Below are 15,565 nucleotides of genomic sequence, written 5' to 3' on the forward strand. Positions count from 1 at the left end.
TTTCAAGGGGAGGACCTTTAGCTCAGTTATTGTAATAACCATCTGCACACTTTGCCAGTTGGGTTCTGAGAGTTCCATTTGTTCTTTCCACAAATCCTGATGATATACACAATGAAAATATTACAAAATAGGCCAAAGTATGCAAATTTCCTTAATTAGTTGTCTAGTGAAATGTGTTCCTTGATCACTATGTAATTGATTGGGAAGACTGGGCTAATGCACTTAAATAAAGATTTTCCTACAGTTTGTGCCATTGCCCTCCTGCATGGAAATGCTTCTGTCCAATGAGAAAATATGCAAATCACGACTAATCCATATTAGAAACCCTGAGATAGTAACATCTGGATAATATTCACTTGACAGATTTCCAACAGCCCAATAGGAGTATGAAAAGCTCATTTGAGCTCTGGAAAAGTTTACCAGTTTTATACTGGGGACAGATCATACATTTAAAAATATATCTTTTGGGTCATTGTGGGGAAAGCCTTGTACTAGAAATCATTCTCTCATGTGCCAATGAGTAAATTTGTGGATATAATCCCAAAAGGGGTACTGGCTTTCTATAGCCAGAACAGGACATTGATGCTTTTCTCTCCAGGTCATAGGGAATCTCCAAACCCACCCCACACCAAACATACATACATACTCCTTTTGGATCTATTTCCTTCTCAGGCACAGCTTTCTGAAATTCAGAGAGGTTGTTAGTCAGTTTGGAGAGCATAAAAGAACAGGTTAATACTACATCCTGCAAATGGGAGGAGGCTGCTTGCTTAGCTACTTAATCTTACTGCCAATTTCCTTTAGTTTTTGGGAGTGCATTGTGGTAGGAATCTCTTACCAATTTTGTTTTATTAATGAGAGTCCTAATAAGTTCCTGACAGTAATAGAGGATACCACCTCTGAGGAGACTTGTGCATTTAATTAAATGTCCAGAACTTCCATTAATATTCAAATTGAAGTGACTGGTGTTTGCTAAAATACATAGATCTATTTTTCCATCATCCCAATATTTCTTTAATTGGAATTATGTTAACACAATTATTGTAAGTCTTTATGTTTCAAATAGAAAATAGTCCATTGTGAATAACATTCGCATATTACAGCTAATTTTATTTTCTTAATTAATAAATTTATTTATTTTTAACTGAGATAATATTGGAGTACCTCTATCAGGTATTACCACCAGAGTGCACCCACTCATCCATATTCCACCACAGACCATTGTACTTCATTCCCTCTTTGTTCTTCCCTTCCTCCATCCCCTACCCCTTGGTACTTCAGTTTTGTAGTCAGCTATAGGGTTAGTTTTTTAACTTGCCTTTATCTAACTGTTACTTTGTATTCCACGTATTAGTGACACCAGCTGGTATTTATTTTTCTCCTTCTGACTTATTTCACTTAGCATTATCCATTCAAGTTCTATCCATGTTGCCACATATGGCATGAGTTTGTCTTTTTTGATGGTTGAGTAATAATTCCATTGTCTATATATCTTGATCCACTCATCTTTTCTAGCGCACTTAGGTTGTTTCCTTAGCTTGGCTATTGTAAATAGTGCTGCAATAAACATGGCAGTGCAAATTTCCTTTCAAATACGTTTTGAAAAATTGAAAAATTTTGGGTAGATGCCTAGGAGTGGAATTACTGGGTAGATGCATGTTTAATGTTTTGAGACAACTCCAGACATAGGAGCTGTACTATTCTGCATTCCCACCAGCAGTGTAGGAGAGTTCCCTTTTCTTTACACCCTCACCAGCACCTTTTGTTTCTGGTCTTTTCATATGGGCCATTCTCACAGGTGTGAGAGGTTATCTCATTGAGGCCTTGATTTGCATTTCTCTAATAATAAGTGATTGGGAACATTTTTTCATGTTCCTGCTGATCATTTTAAAAGTCTTCTCGGAGAGTTGTCTCTTTAGTTCTTTTGCCCATTTTTTGGATTGCGTTATTTGTTTTGTTCTTGTAGAATTTTATGAGCTCTTTGTACATCTTTGATCTCAGTCCTTTGTCAGATGCGTAGTGTGCAAATATTTTCTCCCGTTTAATAGAGTTTCTTTTTGTTTAAGTTATGGTTTCTTTTGCTGCACAGAAACTTGTTAGTTTTATGTCATCTGAGCTATTTATGTTCTCTTTGCTATTGGGGATGAATCCCTAAGGCATCACTAAAGCTTTATGTCATAAAATGTTTTGCATATTATTTTCTATGTATTATATTGTTTCAGGTTTTATATTCAAGTCTTTGATCTATATTGTGTTGATTTTGGTGTGTGGTGTGAGATTGTGCTCTAGTTTTATTCTTTTGCATGCAACTGTCCAGTTTTCCCAGTGCCATTTATTGAAGAGGCTGTCCTTGTTCCAATGCATATTTTTGGCTCTTTTGTCATAGATTAAATGTCCATAGATGCATGGTTTTATTTCTTGGCTCTTAATTCTATTCCAATTGTCTGCATCTGTTTTTCCACTACCAGGCTGTTTTAATTATTGTGCTTTATATTATAGCTTGAATTCTGGAAGTGTGATACATCAAATATCTTTCTTTTCTGTCAAGATTGTTTTTGCTATTCTATATGAATTTTAGTAGTATTTGCTCCAGTTCTATGAAATTGATCATCGATATTTTTTATTGGGATTGCATTGACTCTGTATATTGCCTTGGGTAACAATGGCCATTTTCACAATGTTGATTTTTCCAATCCATGAGCAGGAGTATTTCTCTATTTCTTTATGTCTTCTATTTATTTCAACATTTTTTTTACAGTTTTCTTTGTATAGATCGTTTACCTCTTGTGTTATGTTTACTCCTAAGTATTTAATTTATTTAATTTTTAGGTGTATTTGCAATGGGATGTTTTCTTAATTTCTTCCTCTGCTATCCCATTGTTTGTGTATAGAGAGGAAACTGATTTATGTGTGTTGATTTTTTGTCCTGCCTCTTTGCTAAACTGATCATTTCAATTAGCTTCTCTGTGAGCCTTGAGGGTTCTCTATGTATATTATCATGTCATATGCAAATAATGAGTTTTACTTTTTCTTTCCCAATTTGGATTCTTTTTATATCTTTCACTTGTTTAACTGCTCTAGTTAGAACTTCCAATACTATGTTGAATAGCAATGGTGAGAATGGAATAACCTTCTCTTTGTACCAGATCTCAGTGGGAAAACTTAGTTTTTGTCCATTGAGAATGATATTAGCAAGGGTTTGTTGTAAATGGCTTTTATTATGTTAAGTTTTTATTATGTTACCATTTATCTCCAGTTTTTCAAGGGTTTTCAACATAAATAGATGTCGGATCTTATTGAATGATTTTTCCTCATGATGGTCTTTATCTTTCTTCTTGTTGATATGGTGAATTATACTGATTGATTTTTGGATATTGAACCACCCTCGTGTTCTTAGTATGAATCCCACTTGGTCATGGAATATGATGGTTATAATGCATTGTTGGATTCAGTTTGCTAGGATTCTATTAAGGATTTTTGCATCTGTATTCATTAGGAAGTTTGTAATTTTCATTTTTTGTGTTGTTTTTATTTGGTTTTGGTATTAGAGAAATGTTGGTCTCATAAAAATGTATTAGAGTAATGTTGGTTTCAAAAAAATTATTTGGAAGTATTCCTTCTTTTTCAATTTTTTGGAAGTCTTTGAGTAAGATAGGCATTAGTTCATCTTTGAAGAATTCATTTGTAGAATTCATCTTTGTAGAATTCACTTGTGAGACCATCTGGTTCTGTACTCTTGTTTTTTGGGGAATTTTGGTTACTGTTTTAACTTCTTTTCTGAGATTGGTTTGTTCAGGGCTTTCTTCCTTAATCAGTCTTAGATGATTGTATAATTATAAGAAATTGTCCATCTCTCCTAGGTTATTGAATTTGTTAGCATATAAATATTTATAGTTGTCTTAATTATTTTTGTAAAAGATTAATTGATTTATGCATACAAGAACTGGGGTACAGGCCAGAGGTGTGGGGGGTGAGAGGATTCACCAGAGACAGAGTGGGGAGCAGAATGGGCAGACTGACTGAAATACACTGCTGATGGGAGCAGCAGTGGGTGACAGGGAAAGGTCTGCTGTGCCATGTGGGTCAACCCCCTGGTCGGGGATCGAACTCATGCTTCACTGGCTGTGGATAGCTTCATAGTGCTGCATCTTAACCCCTTGCGCCACCAGGGAGGCCACGATAGTTGTCTTAATTATTCTCTGAATTTCTGTAGCATCTGTGTGGCTTCTCTACTTTCATTTTTTGATTGTATTTATTTGAGATTTCTATCTTATTTTCTTGGTGAGCTATGCTAGAAGTTTGTCTTTTTTTTTTCTCAAAGAATCAACTTTTGGTTTAATTTATCTTTTGGAATGTCTTTTTATTTTCTCTTTTATTTACTTCTGCTTTGATTTTTATTATTTCTGATCTAATGTCTTTTGGATTTGTTTTTTCTTCTTTTTCTAATTCCTCAAGCTGCGAGAGAAGGTTTTTTTTTATTTGAGCTTTTTCTTATTTCTTGTCTGGGGCCTGAATTGCTTTATATTTCCCTCTTAGTATTGCTTTTGCTATGTCCCATAAGTTTGGGATGATAGTGTGCTCATTTTCATTTGTCTTGAGATTTTCTTTGATTTCCTCATTAATCCAGTGGTCTTTCAGTAGTGTGTTGTTCAGTTTCCATGTATTAAGAGATTTCCCTGCTTTCTTTTGATAGCTTATTCCTAGTTTGACACATTTATGGCCTGAGAAGATGCCAGATATGATTTCAATCTTCACAAATTATTGTTATTTGTTTTTTTGTCCCAGAATGTGGTCTATTCTGGAGAATGTCCCATTTGTGCACTCTGGGTGGGGCCTGTGGGGTCTCACAGAATGTCACAAGAACTCTGTTGATCAGGGCAGGGACTGGTAGTGTCCTGTGGAATGTAGTGAAGTCTCTGGCTGCTCTGGCTCCCTCCCTGACCGTTACAGCTAATTTTAGACCTAAATTAATGGTTCCAAGCACATTATTTTTTCCAATTACATTATTTTAAATGAGAATTTATTTCAAGTCTTAATAGGACTGTTTTCTTTGTCCATAAATTAAAATATTCATGTACAGCTATGAAAGTATGTATGTTTCTGAAAAGGATTAAACTTTTCTCGGGTTTATAGATTATTTCCTAATCATAATCATATTTAACACCACTAATATTCCTTCTGCTACATTTTATGTTCCTTAGAGTAAATGAAATAATTTAATATTAACAATGCCTCAAGAAAAAAGCTTTTAAATCCATTATACCAGAACATCTAAAATTTGGAGTTTCTTACAATTTCTAGAACATGTATTTAATTTTTGTACAAATACATCGTCAAGAAGCTTCAGTAGTGCATCTTATTTGACCACACTTTTTCTTTAGCATATGAAGTTAAGTTAAGTTATTTAACATTTTTCTCTCCAGAGAGAATAATTCACTTGAGTGCTCCAGGATCCAACTGGGAAAAATCCCAAAGTTAGTTTTAAGTCAAAAGGAGTTTATTATGAATTTAACTTTAGGAAGCTTGTCCAAAAAATTGAAAGATTTAAAACATTTGAATAGATTATTATAAATAATACTTAATTGTAAATCCTTGTAACAATTTATTTGATCTTATTTAAATTGACCACATAAAGTTTCCTTCTTAAGATTCCTTTCCCATAAACATTTCCCACTTTCACAGATATCTTGTGACTTGCTAAATATTTATTTAATTCTATATACTTTTTTTCACTGAGATTGGGAAAAATTAGTGTTCCCTTTCTTTACCAAAAGAAAACCCATTCCTTTATTCCTCCTCATCTAGGTATCATTCTATTCTCCTTTTGTTACATTTTACCTACTTTCCATATACACTCTTTTTCTTTCAATTTTTATAATTCTTTTTTTTTTAAAGATTTATTTATTTATTTATACAAGCACTGGGTACAGTCAGAAGCATGGGAGGGTGAGAGAATTCACCAGAGTCAGAGGGGAGAGCAGAAGGCAGATTGACGAAGTACACTGCTGAGGGGAGCAGCAGGCGGCAGGAGAGGTCTGCGTGCCATGTGGGACCCTCACCGGTGGCCGGGGATCGAACTGGCACTGCAGAGGCTGCAGGCAGCTTCGCAACCCAGTGCTCAACCGCTGCACCACAGGGGAGGCCCAATTTTTATAATTCTTAATCTCTAATTGAAACAAAAAAGTCAAAGGAAATTTTCTAGCAGCCTGTATTTTTAAAAGAGTCAACCTTAATTTTTTCTCTAACTTTCATTTCTGTAAGGAATGTTTTTTCCATCTTCCAGGGTGCTTAATCCAAAGACTAACAAGATTTGTGACTTCCAGGGACAGAAGAGAAGGGCAAGATTTCCTAGGAGTTTCTAGCTATATTTTTCTATTATCAGAAGTCTGAGGTAATTGCTAATTTTTCCTCTTTCCTTGGAATTTTACCTCTGAGGTAATTGCTAATTTTTCCTCTTCCTTGGAATTTTACCTTACTAATTTTTCCGCTTTCCTTGGCCCATATTATCTTAATCACTCCCAACTTTTGTTATGTTCCCGGGGTTTTATTCATACAGAGTTACTTATTTGGTAGTTATCTGGTGGTATTGGGGGCAGATGCCACAACAATTAGGCAAATGCAAGAGTTAAGACAATTCCCAAAATTCCAAGACAATTTTTCTCAAATTTTTTCAAGTTTTACCATAAGTGTTTGGAACTTAGCCTGCAACTTGTGTTTTCCCATCTTTGCAAAACAGCATGCTGAGTTCTTCTTAATTCTTTTAACTTTCTAACTCAAGCTTTAGCGACTAATAGGGCATCCATGATCAGTCAAATTGTCAGACACAGTAGAGGCCAGCCCATTAAGGCAGCCACTCATTTTTCCCCCCTGCCATAGGAAGCTTATGAGACTTTATCTTGGGCAACTGCAAGATAACTAGTTTCCCCACCATTTCCTGCCATATCTTAATGTTTTATAGAGGCTATGATATATTTAGTCATTTATGCAGCTCAGATAACCAAAACAACATATTATATATTTGCAAGGTTTTCCCTTGAAATAGATTCTGAGAGCACACAGGCAGGGAGATGAAAAGCTTAAAATTGGGGCTTCCCTGTTGGTGCGGGGGTTAAGCACCACACTGTGAAGTGATCCAAGGCCTCTGCAGCACAAGTTCAATCCCCCACCGGCCGCCAGCCCGGGAGCAGCCCACACGGTGCAGCAGACCTCTCCTGACTTGCCCGCTGCTCCCCTCAGCAGTGTATTTCAGTCAGTCTGCCTGTTCTGTTCCCCGCTCTGTCTCTGATGAATCCTCTCACCACTCACACCTCTGGCCTGTACCCCAGTTCTTGTATGCATAAATGAATAAATCTTTAAAAAAAAAAAAAGAAAAGAAAAGCTTAAAATTATGTGAGTTCAGTTTGTAGGTCAAATAGTCACATTCTTTTGATTTCCTTCCCCAACATTTTCTCCCTCCTGACTGGCCCATATTATCTTAATCACTCCCAACTTTTGTAATGTTCCTTGGGTTTTATTCATACAGAGTTACTCATTTGGTAGTTATTTGGTGGCATTGGGGACAGATGCCACTACTATCAGGCACATGAAAGAGTTAAGACAATTTCCAAAAATCTAAGACAATTTTTCTATTAAGGGACACATGATTCAAACCACTGATATATAAATTTCTCTAGATTAGAAGTTGGATCATTTAAGTACTGCTTTATGCCCTCACATGATATAACAAAGATGATACATTATGGAATTCATCAGGTATTAACATATGACATTTTGTTTGCATAATGACTTAGGCATTATCCCTTATGAACACTGATGCAAACATTCTTAACAAAAATAGAAAACAATTCAGCAGTATATTAAAAAAAATATGCACCATGTCAAATGGATTGTTCCTGGAGAGCAAGGATGAAGACTGAAATAATATTAAATGTATAAAAATTAATGTTCTGTAACACATTAACAAAATAAAGGGAAGACACATGATCATCTTAATTGATTCAGAAAAAAATGACAAAATTCAAAAACCATTGTTGATAAAAATATTCAACAAACTAACAATAAAAGGAAACTACCTCAGTGCAACAACAATCATGTATGAAAAAAATACCCACAGTAGACATCACACTTCATGGTAAAAGACTGAAAGCATTTTCTCTAAGATTTGAATCAAGGCAAAGTTTCTCACATTCATCACATCTAGTCAACATAGTATTGGAAATATGAGCTAGAGAAGTAAGACAAGAAAATGAAAATAGAGAGCATCTAAAGAGATATGAACTTGTACCTCTGAATAATACACAGTGTTGTTAACCAATGTTACCCCAATATAAAGGATTTCTGGCCAGGGAACAACCCACATGATGCAGCAGACTTCTCCTGACTCACCCACTGCTCCCCTCGGCAGTGTATTTCCTTCGATCTGCCTGTTTGTTCTGTTTCCCTCTCTGTCTCTGGTGAACCCTCTCACCCCCTGCACCTCTGGCTTGAACCCCAGTTCTTATATGCATAAATAAATAAATCTTTTAAAAAAGAGATAAAATAAAGGGCATTCAAATTGGAAGGAAAGAATTAAAACTATCTCTGTTCACAGAGATAGAAAACCCTAAATATTATATTAAACAAAAGGTTAGTGCTAATAATACAACAAAGTGTCTATGACAGAAATAAGTTGCATTTCTATGCACTAACAATAAGTAATTCTAAAAGGAAATTAGAAAAAAATTCATTAACACAGGTATCAAAAAGAATCAAATAAGAATAAACTTAACCAAGCAAGCATACAGTGAAAACTAAAATACTGTTGAAAGAATTAAAGACATTAATACATGGAGCGATATTCCATGTTTATTAATTGGAAGACTAAATATAGTTAAGATATCTCTACTTCCTAAAACAATCCACAAATCCAATTCAATCCTTATAAAAATCCCAACAATAATCTTTTTGGGAAAAAATATGAAATTTCAAGGGTCCTTGAATAACAAAAACAATTAGAAAAAGAAGAACAAAACTGGTATACTTAAATTTTTTTATTTCAAATCTTTTTTGATTCTTACAAATCTACAATAAACAAAATAATGTGGTACTGGAAGAAGGAGGGCCAGACCAATGGAGTAGGATAGAGAGTTTAGAATTAAATTCTCACATATGTGGAAAAATGTTTTGTAATAAGGGGAAAGACAATGCAATGGGAAAAGAATAGCTTTTTCAAAAAGATGCCAGGAAAACTGGATATCTACACCAAGGAGTGAAATTGGATCTTTCCCTAACACCATACAAAAAAACAATTTGAATGGATCCAAAACATAAGGTTTAGACCCAGAACTGTAAAGCTCTTAAAAGAAAACAAAAGGTAAAATCTTCACAACATTGAATTTGACATGATCTTGGGTTGTTACCAAAGGCATAGGCAACATAAGGAAAAATAGACAAATTGGACTTCATAAAAATTGAAATATTTTATGTATAAAAAACACTATGAACAGAATAAAATGTATTCCATTGATTGAGAAAATATTTGCAAATCATATATCTGATAATGTATTAATATCGGAATATAGAGAGAACTACTAAGACTCAACAACAAAAACTGCGCAAAAGCTTGAATAAGGATTTCTCCAAAGGAGAATTACAAATGACCAATAAGTTCATGAAAAGATGCTTAAGATCAATGGTCATTAGGAAAAAGTAAATTAAAACCACAGTGAGATAATCCCTTACATTAATTAGGATGACCACCTTAAAAAAATCAGAAAATAATTGTTAGTAAGTATATAGAAATTAGAACCTTTGTGCATTGTTGTTAGAAATGCAAAATGGTAGAGTTGCTATGGAAAACAGTTTTTTTTCCATCAAAAAATTATGGCAGTTCCTCAAAAAATTGAAAATTGAATTACCTTATGATCCTGCAATTTCACTTTTGGCTATGTGCTCAAAATAATTGAAAACAGGGTTCCAATGACATATTTTTGAATAATAGCAGTATTATACACAATAATTTAAATGTGGCTGCAAGCCAAGTGGCCGTTGATGAATGAATTTATAAACTAAGTGTGTATGTATGTATAATGAAATATTCGGTCTTAAAAAGGAAGAAACCTCTGACATATATTAGACATTGATAAAGCCTGAGAGCATTATGCTAATTGAAATAAGCTCATCACGAGAAGACAAGTACATTATGATTCCACTTATATGAAGTGCAAAAAGTAGTCACAATTACAGAGAAAAAAATAACAAGTACAAAGACAGAAAGTAGAATGGTGGTTATCAGCATTTGAGGTATAGGAGAGTGGGTAGGGGTTATTGTTTAGTGGGTTCAGAGTTTGGTTTTGCAAGAATAAGTTCTGGAGGTAAATGGTGATGACTTCTACAACAATGTGAATATTCTTAATACCACTGATCTTTAAACTTTAAAAGTGGTTTTATAAAATTTATGTTACATATATTTTGCTAGCATAAAATAATTGGAGAAATGAAGACCTTTCAGATGCACAAAAACTGAAGAAATTGTTAGAAGACTTGCATTGCAAGAAATGTTTTAAAAATGCTCCTCAGAGACAAGCAAAATGACATAGGTCAGAAACTCAGATCTACATAAAGGAAGAGCATTGGAGAAGGAATAAGTGAAGAAAAATAAAAGCCAAAGGGAATAATATTTTCTTTCCTTCCCTTTCTCCCTTTCCAAAAATGCTACTGAAGACAAATTGTAACTGTTTCTGATGACTTGAATGCAATTCTTATAAATGAAATTACTTTATAGATATGCTTATATTAGTTTCCAGAGTGGTGGTTGGTGGTGTTTATAATTTTAACTGAATTCTAGTGATATAAAGCGGTTTAATTTAATCTACAAAATTACATAAATATATAAAATGTCTTTCTCTTCCTACATACCCTAACTTGTCAGGAAATAGTATGTGTTCTTGATTTTATAATTTTACATTTGATATCTTGAATGCTGGTAAACCACTATTTTTATAGAAGGTTTTGGATTGACCTTGTTGCATTAAGGAAAATCTTTGGTGCTTTGAAGCTCTGCAAAACTGTTTTTTAATTGCATCTAAACTGATAGTTTACTGTGCTCCTTTCTTCTTTGGTACATTGATTTCCTTTACAAAGTTAGATGGGTCTAGAGAGGTTAGTAATGACCTTTTGAAAAACTACAAGATTGTATTAAATTGGAAAAGAACAGAAGTTTCTAGATCAGTGGTTTATTGTTTTTTCTAACAGTGCATTCAAGAATGTGTGTGGGTAAAATGGACTGCACAGGTCCTTTGTACTCTCTCCTGACCCCTCCCACCCTCTCAGATATGACTGGTTGTGGTGTGTAGCTGTCTCTTTCATTTAATGCTGACTGTGCTGAAGATGGGGGAAACCCAACTTGATGGAGATGTCTAAACCTTTAGTTCCTTTTTGACATCACTAAAATAATAAAATTCATGAGAAAAGCTGATTAATGCAATATAATAAGACAGCTTTAGAATGCACAAATATAGAGATATGAAAGAATAATGAAAAAGTAAAACACCATGATGTTGGGCATCATTTAATAAAGTTAAAAACTAAGCCCCTACTCTTTGTCCAGCAGGAAGTTTTGGGAGGCTTGACTAGATAAGGGAATCGATAAGGATCCTATGGGAACCAGACCATAAGACTATGAATGCAGAAGCAGGTCCAGGACACATTCTGTGTTAAAGGTCAATGCCCACAACCAGACATCCCATCACTCACTGGCCTAAATTGACTTCCCCAGTCATAAAAGGCCTGCAAAAACAGGTTATAAAAGGGACACCCAAATTTTTGTTTATGCAGACTTCTCTTGTCTTGCTCACTGCTTTTCTTAGCAGTATATTTCAACAAATCCAACTTTTCTGTTCTCCACTCTGTCTCTGGTGAATTCTGTCACCCCTATGCCTCTGGCCTCACCCCATCATTTCTCTGGCTGTTCAATGTGCTTGAAACCAATTACTATGACACCAGGTTTTGAGAAAAGAAAGTTTTATTCCAAGTCCACCGGCAAGCAAGCAGGAAGAAAATTCAAATCTGACTCCTCACTTAGGAAAGAGGTGGAATTTATACTGATTTTTAGAGAGTTGGGCTGAGAACAAAGGAGTTAAACTCTTTTGATTAAGGAGCAGGCTAAGGGTAAAGGAATGTGGACATGGCTGCAGTTGTACATTTGATTCATTTAGGGAGTTTTTTTTCCAAGCAACTGCATCTTTCATGTTGATGGCGCCCCTCCTCAGTAGTTTTGGAAGACTCCTTTGCCCAGCCTCCAGTCCCCACTCCAGCTCCAGGCCAGCAGTTTCTCAGCTTCAATAGGCTTGGGGTTGAGCTCAAGGTTAGAGTGTATCATTTGCATATAAACTGTGTAAAAGGAAAGTTAGATAAATTTTGTGTAGTCTAAGAAACTGAGGTTGTTTTGATCCCAATTTCATTACTGTTGCTTCTCCTTTCTCCTATTATCTTTAAACCCTAGCCAAATTTCATTAAATAACCTACTCTAAAACCTCTACAGTTTTGATTTTCTTGAAAATGATGTTATAAAAAACCCTCTCAGCCCCCAGGTAAAGATTTTGGAGTGATTCTTTCTACCTGTGTGTATTTGTTGTCTGTGTATGTTGATTCCAGTCATACCAAACTGCTATTATTGAAACTTCTTTCTTTAATTTACAATATAGTAAGGACATCCTCCATGTCATTTTAGCAGATATTTAGAAGAATTATTTAATTGTGCAGATTTTAATTTTTTAAGTAACACATGTTCATAGTAAAAGAAAAAAAAGAGTACAAAGAGCTGTACCTGAACCTTGCATTCCAGGTCTTCGGTTTTCCTTCCCAAAATCAACCCGGCTACTCGAGTTTTTTCTTTTTTGGCAAATTCATCTAAAGACACTCTTTGCAATTTAGCTATTAACTGATAGTCCCCCCAATCTGTCTGCAAGTTACACAATAACCATAACCCCCTGTGGTAAGATACATCCAATGCTTCAGGATTAGAATTTTTCTGAGAGGAATATAACAGAAACAACCATGTTTAATGTTGGGCTTAAAATCAAGATTTCTGAGACATTATGAAAGAAATTTTTTTTGCTAATGATAGTTGAGATTTTTAAAAAGTTTAGTAATAGCATACATTCAGTGAAGTACACAAATCCTCAGTTCACATCTGTATTAATTCTTAAATATGTTAACATCCATGTCACTCCCTCCAGGATTAAGAAATGTAACATTCCCAGACATCAGAAAGGAGTCAGTCTTTTGAGAAAGAAATGGTTCCCCCCCCACGCCCAGTTCCCAAAGGCTAAGAACACAAAGGGATTAAAAGAATAATGCAAAAGTTAAAAAAATTAAAATATCAATATTTTCCCAAAAAAGACAAAATGGGATAAAATATTCTCTATCAGAAGACATCTTTACTCAGATTCCCATTGAGGCCACGTATGGGGTTAGTAGGTGTTATGAATTGAATTGTGTTCCTTCAGAATTCACATGTTGAAACCTTAGCCCCCAGTGTGACTTTTAAATATAGGGTTTTTAGGGAGGTAAATTAAATTTAAAAGAAATCATTAGGGTGGGGCTCTAAGCCAGTAGGGCTAGTATCCTTATCAATAAGAGAGTCTCTATGTATAGGAATCAAGTGAAGGGCATTTGGGGGACACAGAAGGCAGCTGTTTGCAGGCCAGGAAGAGCTCTTCCTAGAGGCTAAAATTGTTAGTACCTTGATCATAAACTTCTAGCTTCCAGAATTGTGAGACAATAAATGTTTAAGCTACTAAGTTTGTGGTGCTTTGTTATGACAACCTGGGCAGACTAAAAGTTGGGGAGGAAAAACAGAAACCTCAAGCAGTTGGGAGTTTGAGAGAAGAGGAGGCCTATGCCTTTTCCCCAGGTACAGACTGGGGAGACTGTCAGTGTTCGAAGAGGTCACTGGGAGGATGTGATTGCCAGTTGCCCTGCAAACAGGTCCTGGGCAACAGGAGGCTCCTTATAGCCCTCCCCTGTCCTTGAAATACACAAACTGCCCACTGTTTCCATAAAAGGAAGCTACTTCAAGGACGCAGTCTTGAGGAGACAGCGTGTTACTATGACAATGTATACCGGACTGTATACATGTCTGAACTCTATTAAGGCCTCTATATAAACTCGTAAGATTCTGGTGGATGTGTGTGGAGATATACTCATCTTGCAAGACAAGCCTGTATATAAGTTTCCTTGCTTATGAAAACCACTACCTACCTGCCTATTTCTTCCATCTCTCCTTGTCCTCTGTGTAGAAGGGCTAGTGTCCCATATCACCAGGGAGCTCCTGAGATTGCATAACCAACAGCAAGCCTCCCAGAGATGTTCCTGAAACCAGCAGAGTGCGGCAGTAGAGCAGATATAACAGGAGACAGAATCAGACAGCTCCTAAACCTTCCTTGGTCAAGTATTATGGACTCCTAAGAGGTTGAAGGGGGCCACTTCAGGGCCTGCAGGCTGGTGGCTTCCAGCCTATGCACTCCATTTGTACACACCAGAGACTGGGCAGTGCCATGGAGTCTTGCAGGAGATCTACTAGGCCCATATTCTCCACTCCCTGTGTCAATATGCAGTAAGAACTTAGATGCTGTAAGAGGACCCCCTTCCCCACGCCCTGCTCCTGGGTCAAGGACAGTCAAGCATCCCCTGCTCTACACCCCCAGCTAGAGATGTCCAAACCAGAAGCAGAGCGGGTTTTCATGAACCGACCAGGTTTGCATTTTGAATCCTGTGCTAGTATTGTAAACACATCAATCAAATCTTGGAAATGGCACCAGTTTTGAGAATAAGCCAATCAGGTTTAAAGGTGGGGACCCTGAAAAGGATTTATAAGCTGGGACTTCAGACAGCTTCAGACACTAGGCCAATCTCCCTCATGGGAAGACCTTTGACGTAGACCTTCGGGACATTGACTTCAGGGACACAGACCTCTGAAACTCATCCATACTTGTTTGTTCAGAACTTTCTGCCTCTCTTCCAATTAGCCTGAGAGACTTGCCTGCCAGACTCATTGAGATCTTCACAACTGACCTCTATTTTGAATCTCCATTTACCTGCTGCTCTTGCCTCCAGCCCTGTCTCCAGCATGGCCTGCTAATTGGCACCATTGGCCCGAGCCCAGTGCCTCTAAACAAGCTGTGCACAGGTGCCTGTGCTTTGGCACATCTCTGAAAGAGCTAACTGCTGCTGGCCTGTGCCCAGCGATCTCCAAGGAGCTCTTCACCACTTCTGACCTCCTGGCACCACTGCCTAGCTGCAGTTCTTGCCTCCAGCACATTGGCACAGCATGCTGGTACTGTTACCTCTGGTGCTGTAGAGTCTGGCCTCCAATGCTTTCCAGCCCAGCCTCCAGATAGGTGCTGCTGGCTTCTGTGGTGCAGCCTCAACAGCACCACCTGTGACCATCTCCAGCTGCCACCCTGAGTTGGATCCTGGTTTATTGCTTACCAGAGTGCCACCAGCTCCAGGCTGTCATTAGAGGGACAACATTCTCTTGCATGAGCAGCTTTTGATTTGGACTAACAGATATTTCAGATGCTAT

Source organism: Talpa occidentalis, unplaced genomic scaffold (genome assembly GCF_014898055.3).
Source record: "Talpa occidentalis isolate TD23 unplaced genomic scaffold, MPIMG_talOcc4v2.1 talOcc4.13, whole genome shotgun sequence".
NCBI lineage: Eukaryota > Metazoa > Chordata > Mammalia > Eulipotyphla > Talpidae > Talpa > Talpa occidentalis.